Source organism: Gekko japonicus, unplaced genomic scaffold (genome assembly GCF_001447785.1).
Source record: "Gekko japonicus isolate JY-2015 unplaced genomic scaffold, Gekko_japonicus_V1.1 scaffold45, whole genome shotgun sequence".
Classification (NCBI taxonomy): Eukaryota; Metazoa; Chordata; class Lepidosauria; order Squamata; family Gekkonidae; genus Gekko; species Gekko japonicus.
Genome location: NW_015177011.1, coordinates 2,003,917 through 2,011,325, shown reverse-complemented (window position 1 = coordinate 2,011,325; position 7,409 = coordinate 2,003,917). Strand labels below are relative to the sequence as shown.

At 44.0% G+C, this 7,409-nt stretch overlaps 1 protein-coding gene across 1 annotated transcript in view; it reads right to left on the bottom strand.

Moving 5' to 3' along the window:
* KCNH1 (potassium channel, voltage gated eag related subfamily H, member 1) overlaps positions 1 to 7,409 on the bottom strand; it is a 359,758-nt gene that overhangs the window by 241,584 nt on the left and 110,765 nt on the right. The window lies entirely within an intron of this gene.

Sequence of the window (7,409 nt, the reverse complement as noted above, 5' to 3'; positions counted from 1 at the left end):
ATAGTTCTACCAGAGGAAAAGTACAGTCTTTCTCTGCAGAGGAGACCAAAGCAGCTCCATCATTCTCCTCACCCCCTTTGGATCTGCACAACAACCCTATGAGGTAGGTTAGACTGAAAGTCTGTGACTGGTCCAAAATCACCCACTCAATTTCCACAGTAAGAACCTGGGTCTAGCAGACTTTGATCTGAAGAGCTAATTGCTACACCTAGGGTAGCCAACCTCCAGGTGGAGCCTGAAGATTGCCAGGTACCACAACTGATCTCCAGACAACAGATCACACACACACCCCCGGAGAAAATAACTGCTTTGGAAGTTGGGCTCTATAGCATTCTATTCAGCTGAGGCCTCTCTCCTCCCCAGATTCTGGCTTCCTTGGACTCCACTATAGAATACCCAGGAATTTCCCAACCTGGAGCTGGCAACCCTAGTCAGAACTGGCCTCAGTGAGTTCTCCACAAAGGCCTGGAAAGGGCTTCTTTCTTTTGTCTTTTTACTGACAGAACCAAGCTTGGTTGCCTAGCAACATCCACTGAGGGAAAAGTTAGTCCCACAGGAGCCAAGTAGGAGAAGTGTCTTCATCAGGAGAGATAGCCATTTTGATAGTTAATTCTGTGAGGGAAAAGTGTCCAGGCTGGCAGTGGGTGGGGGAGAGGAGCAGACCCAGCACCCAGTCAATGGCACGCAAGTACTCTTGAGTGGAGGTTGATGGGCCAATAGCTGATGGAGTGCACTGCACAGCCAATGGGAGAGCAGGAAATGGCCAATACATAAGGGAATTATATATTTTTACAGGTTTGCTATTTGAGCTTTTTCTGTTCACTATGTATTAGCATTCCACAATCATCCATGTAACATCCAAAACAAGAGTGCTTCACCAGTATTATCTTGGTAAGCCACATGTGCTTCTTCCAAGTCAAGGAGCTCCAAGTTGTTACTTCACCTCAGGCCAGGAACTGCAGCAGAACTGTTAGCTTTGTCATGCCCGTCAGTGTGTCAATAGTAAACCATTGTAGGTTACCTTGGGAATATATTTATTATCTCTGGGGACCCAAACCAGTTTACAAAAATCCACACAAAATTATTAGGCAAACAAACAGCTAGCAACAACAACAAAAAATTCCATGCAACTCCATTCTGGGATCCAAGAGGCTCACTCAAGGTGAGAGCCATGGACAAGGATTCTTGGATTCTTGCCTTTCATCTTGCACCTTTGGCCATGTCCAGGCTTTCGTATCCCAAACAGGAAAGAAAACAGATGCTCAGCCTTGAGCTTCTGCAGCTGGCAGAATCCCTTCTCTATCATGGAAGCCTGATGGGTGACCATGGGCCAGTCACACACATTCAGCCTAACCCACCTCACAGAGGATAAAATGGAGGAGAGGAGAATGATGTAACCCACTTCGTGTCTGTTTATGACCTATTGTGCCTAACAACTTCCCCCCTCCATTGTTTTTGAGTTGTGTGATCCTAGTCCTATTCTTGGATGTCTCATGCTATTTGACCACATTGCCTTACCCTGTGTAATCCGCCTTGAGTCTCAACAAGAAAGGCAGGCTATAAATTAAGTAAATAAATTAAATAAATAACCCCTAAGCATATTTACTCGGAAGCTATTCCCATGGAACTCCATGGTGCTTACTGCCTGGTAACTTAGAACTGTGGTCTCTATTTGTTGGGAGGAATGTCTGTGGGCTGAAAGAGGCAGTATTGCAATTTTTTTAGTGTTGAAAGCATTTCACATAAAGTCTCAGTAAAATTAATTAATGACCTTGTGTTATCCATACATAGGAGATCAGAAGCCAAACCTGTCAAAGTCTACGGCTTATTAAAGAATACCTATTGAGTCTGTGGCAGAAATGATATTTGAACAAGGAAGTTCCCTGTTCGTAGCCTTCAATGCATCACCACACCAACTTATGCAAACAATATATGAAATGGCCCACAGATTAAGAAGTGCAGTATCTTCACAGTCAACTTCCACTGAACTTCCAACAGAAAGTTTTAAATATTAAGAAATAAAAAACCAGCCCAGTTGGTGGTGCTTTTTACTGCCTAACTGTATGACACATCAATGGCTCCTGTCCTCCCACTTTGCCTCAAAACCCAGCAGGTTTCTGAATGACCCCCACTGAGGGACAGCCCAACGGCAAAAAGGGATTACACGGTGACTGTCCTAGACAAGGGTTTAATTAGATGTAATTCAAACCTTAATGAGGTTAATTGCAGCATGCCAGCATCACCAATTAACTCAGAACTGCCAGCCCCATGCATCTAGCAAGCACAGTGCCTGCAATTAACAGCACACTGCATTCTCCGCTGTGACTCACGTTGCAGCAGGGGCATAAAAGGATCAAGTGCTCTTTCCCAATAATTAAATACGGTTGGCACGGCAAAGGAAGCATGGAATTTGGAAAGTCAATAATAATCATAAGCTGTTCAAAAACAGAATGTACTTTTCTAGATAGGACATTTGACTGCAGATGGGGAAAGTGCAAAACTTATTTGAGTGTCAGGTCTGAAAGCACCCTAGGGTTTACGACTATAGAATGCATTCCGTTTGTACTGAATATGCTTGTGATGCAAGTTCATTTTGCCCAGAGAAGAGACAGGTGGAGCCTTTGTATCTATGGTATTCATTTCTGCCTGAAGAATGTACCTGATACAAATTGTAATATGAATATATACGAATACAAGAAGAACCCCAGTGGATCGGACCAGTGGTCCGTCTAGCATCCTGTTCCACACAGAGGCTAACCAGTTGCCATGGAAGGCCAACAAACGGCACAGAACCCAACCACTGGGATTCAGAGATTTACCACCTCTGAATAAGGTGGTTCCTTTTACTCACTATGGCTAGTAGCCATTGATAGACCTATCCTCTTTCAAAGCCACGAACAGTTCTACCAAATCAGGTTCTAACCTATCTGATCCAGCATTCTTTTTCTAAGAATGCCTAGCCAGATGCCTCTGGGAAATCTGCAAGCAGATGATGAAAGTGTCCCTGGTCTTAGGTATTTAGAGGTATACTGCTTCAGAGCTTGGAAGTTCCATTTAGTTTATCATAGTTAATGACCTTGGACAGATATCTTCCCCATGAATGTGTATAATCTCTTAATTAATATAATGATCTTACAGCTACTTCTTACTACCTATTTTACCTTCATTTTTATCCCATCCTTTTTCCAAGGAGCTCAGAGAAGGGTACATAGTTCTCCCCTCCTATTTTGCTCTTACAACATACTTTTGAGATAGGTGAGGTTGAGTGACAGTGTGGTGGAATGGGCCTGTTCCACCCTGCACTCCAAAGTTTTCCCAACACCTGGAAAGGCTTTTCTTTCCCTCTCAGGTAACCATTCCCACTACCTGACCTTTTGGAGGAATTGCTCACTGGAAGGGTCAGAGCTCCCAGCTTCCCTTCCCAGTTCTGAGGCGTTGTCTGTGGCTCCTACTGCCCAGCGCCTGGTCACCACATGGACTGTTTACTGCCTTATACGCCCCTGGGGGAATAGCCGCTTGCCAATTGACTCCCTTCCCCAGTGCTCCTTTTAAAACAGTGTGTGGAGGTCTATGTGGTACAGAGAGCCACTACCAGCATCAAAAGTTATAAAGTATTTATTAAAAAGAAAATGTTCACAAGCATGCTTTTAGCACAGCACCAGATTGAGCAAGGGATTCAAAAGAAATGGGTAAAACACAAATCCTTTTAAGCTTAGGAAGTTATAGATATCTACAGTGTTCCGTTACATTGAATATTCCTCCAACTCTCCAGGACATGGTTAAATGGCTTTCTCCTCCAGACCTCATTTAAGAGTTCTGTCTGGTCTGATGGACTCTGCACAAAACATACCTCCTTCTTGCTGAAGGAGTTTTTATCACCTCTCTTTTCTCCACCCACTGACCAGGTCAGGCTGGGTCACAGATGCTTCTATTTATTTTTGTATTTAATTTATACCCCGCCCTCCCCACCAAAAAAAGCTCAGGGTGGCTTACAAGAACAACATAAAAACAGTAATAACAAATAAAACCCATCTAAAAACAATTCAAACCATAACGTGCTAGCAAGTTGTAACTATACATTAAGGATGGTGGCAACGGTTACTTTGTAATTCCTGAAGATTCCAGAATTTTCTTTCCTGAAGTCTCTCTAGTATTTAATACCTCCAAATCTCTGTTTCCTGCTTGAAGGGGGGGAGCTCAATCATCCCATTATCTGTCTTACTAGATCTATTGGCATTTGTATGAAGGTGGGCTGAGGTATTTCTGGAAAGCAACTTAATTGACTTCCTCCTCCCTACCTGTTCTCTGCCCAGAGAGAAAAAAAGCGAAGGCTCTGCATGTTTCAGTCCTCCAAAGAAAAAATAATTTCTTCACACCAGGTTATGCAGTGATTTTTCACAGATGAGTGGGGATTTTAACTTGGGTTCTATTATGAGACACTAATTACTATACCACACAGATAGAGATATATTTACTGGCCTCTGCATAATGGAGCAGTTTTTCCTCAGCAATGAACACACTATGTGGCCTTGGGCCTGTTACATTTTCTCAGCATCAGATTTTCCTCTGTCAAGTGGGCATGTAGGACCAAACTACATATGATCATAGCGAATTCATGTCTTTAGGCTCAGAATATGAGTGTATGGTTTTAAAAGCCAATGGTTCATGTGAAATAAGAACACATAACATTCCCTGCACTCCTCCACCCCCCACCACCCCCAACAGTGTCTTCTTCGGGGACTTCGGGGACAGTTTGTGCAGGTAAGAGCAGCTGGTGGGGAAGGGCTTAGCACCTCCCATCTATGATGCTCATGTGCATGTGCATGCACATCCTAATTAAACTCAGGCCTGCATCAAAGAACTAGATGTTCTGCCACCACATACATTTAAGCCCATAGCTGCCTACCTTACTAGGCTGTTATTACAAGAATGTATATTGGTGGACTGTAGCATGGAAGATCTGACGCCAATTTCAGCACAAGAGATATACATGGCTTCTGGGATAGTCATAAAAATCCTGCAGTCATTGCAATGCTTCTTGCTGCCTCTGACCTTGATGACAGAATTGCTATGGACCAGAAGAAGGGCGTAAGATGAATGCAAAAAGAAGAATGAAAACTACACAACACCTTAAGACCAGCCAAATTGACACAAACATTGTGCAAGCATTCGAGCTTACCAGAGCTCTTCATCAGGTTGGATGTTACAAAATTTTGAAAGGCAGAAGGGTAGAAGGCAGAGTTGAAAGCAAACCCTGTGTTGATGGGGACCATCTCAGCCAGTTAGAGATTCAGCAGAGTTAGGAGGTCTTGGGAACTGGTGTGAGGAATAGTCCGCTTCTTTCTGCTGTGACTCACAACAGGCAGGCAGCAAACTGTTCTCTTGCAGGGATGGAGTCTTCACCATCCTTCACACTTTGTTTGCAATATTAATAATTCTGATAAATTTGGACAAACGCTTACATGTGAATTGTAGTGACACTCTTTTCAAGGCCTAACAATACTGAATGGCTGGTTTATGGTCTTCCAGAAAGAACAGGAAATTTAGAAGCACAGCTTGCCACTAACTCACAGGGTCATCCTAACCAGAGTTACATTTCTCAAAGTCCATTTTAGTTAATTGATTTAGACGGTTGTAACGCTGCTTAGAGTGGCATTGCTGGTATTAGAGAAGATAGCATAGGACCTAAATCCTGAGGGCAGATTGCCATATAAATTAGTATTTTCACAGACACCTTCAAACCTCATTTTCCCTCAGGAAGCTAAGTGAACAACATAAACTGTGGAAATGATATAGCAATTAATGCCTTCACTAACTAACACAGAAGAAGTTTCATACTTGTTAATTTGTCCTAGAGTTTTCACAGCAGGTGACTATTTCTTCTTGGGTTACCACTTTCTTTCCTTTGGCTCTTTTTTACATTTCAGTCATTGTGAAATAAAATATAGCTTCTGGTTGTAAACTCTATTATCTGCATTCTTAATTACTGTCATTGATATTAACATTTCCACAGGATGCAAGTGATCACAAACAGGTTTTTTTTAAGTGGATAGGGAATCCCAAACATAGGAAGACAGTTATTGTGTGGATACAGCTGTAGAACAGAAAAACAAATTGTCAGGCAGGGGTCTCAGGGCTGAAACCAGGTATCTTCTGGGTCAGGCACTGATTCATAACTTTTTATATATATCCCCAGAGCAGTTTACTGCAGGAGGGCACTAGCGGCATTTCAAGACAGGCCAAAATGCCATGCATCAGAATCATAGGCTGACATACACAGCAACCTATCCTAAGCAATGGCAACTAGGCTGGCCAAGCCCGCCGCCGGTGGATCGGGCCCCGGGGGAAACCCCACCCCCCAAAGAACGCGACGTGCATGTCACCCGGAAGTGACGCAACCACGCTGGGCACACTGGGGGCGGGGCCACGGTCATCCGAGGGAAAACTCTATGGTTTCCCCTCAGATGGTCATGGCCCCGCCCCCAGAGTGGTCGTGTCACTTCCGGGTGATGTGGATGTGGTGAGTGCGCGCACTCCGGGAGCAACCCAGGAGTCCCCCGCTCCAGATGAAGGTAGGACTTGGCAACCCTACAGGCAACATTATAATTTTCCTACCTTTGGGGGGGAAAGCCATGTGAAACACATATTCTACTGCACTTCCTTAGTTTGGGGACCTCATTAGACATCCTCTCTGTGCCTCTACCAAACTATATACTGCTCCTGCTGGATGCCTTTGTGCCTTTCTCCTGTCCTGTCCAATCCTGAGCTAGCCAGATATTACAACTATAGAACATGGCTCCACTTTGAGCTCCTAACGTGGTCTACAACCAATTTGCTTGCCCTTCTCCTCTGCCTCTGGCAAACTGCAGGCTCAGCAGTTGCTGGGACCTGACCTTCAGAGCACTAAGCACTTGACAGTTGTAGCAATAAGTTTTGTTTTTATTTTTTCCCAGGATTTCACTGGGGAAAGGGCCCTGGCCACATAATATTTCTGTGTAGAGAAAGGGCCCTTTTCTTCTCAACACTCATGAATCAGAACAAACCAAATGTATATGCATCATATTTTAATTTTATTAACATGTTTTAAATCACCCTGACCTGGCTAGCCCAGGCAAGCCCGATCTCATCAGATCTCAGAAGCTAAGCAGGGTCGACTCTGGGCAAGTCCTTGGATGGGAGGCCTCCTTGGAATACCAGCAGTTGGGAGGCGGGGGCAGGCTTTATTCAGCCACCTCTCTGAATATCCTCCAGACCCCCAATAGGGGTCAGTCACCAGAGGTCGCCCTGACTTCCAGGTGCACACACCCTCACACACACGCACATATGAAAAATACCAAAAAAAAGAAAAAGAAAAAATGTTTTAAGTCAAATTTGGTCTTTGAGACTAAAATCCCTTCTGTTTACTCAGA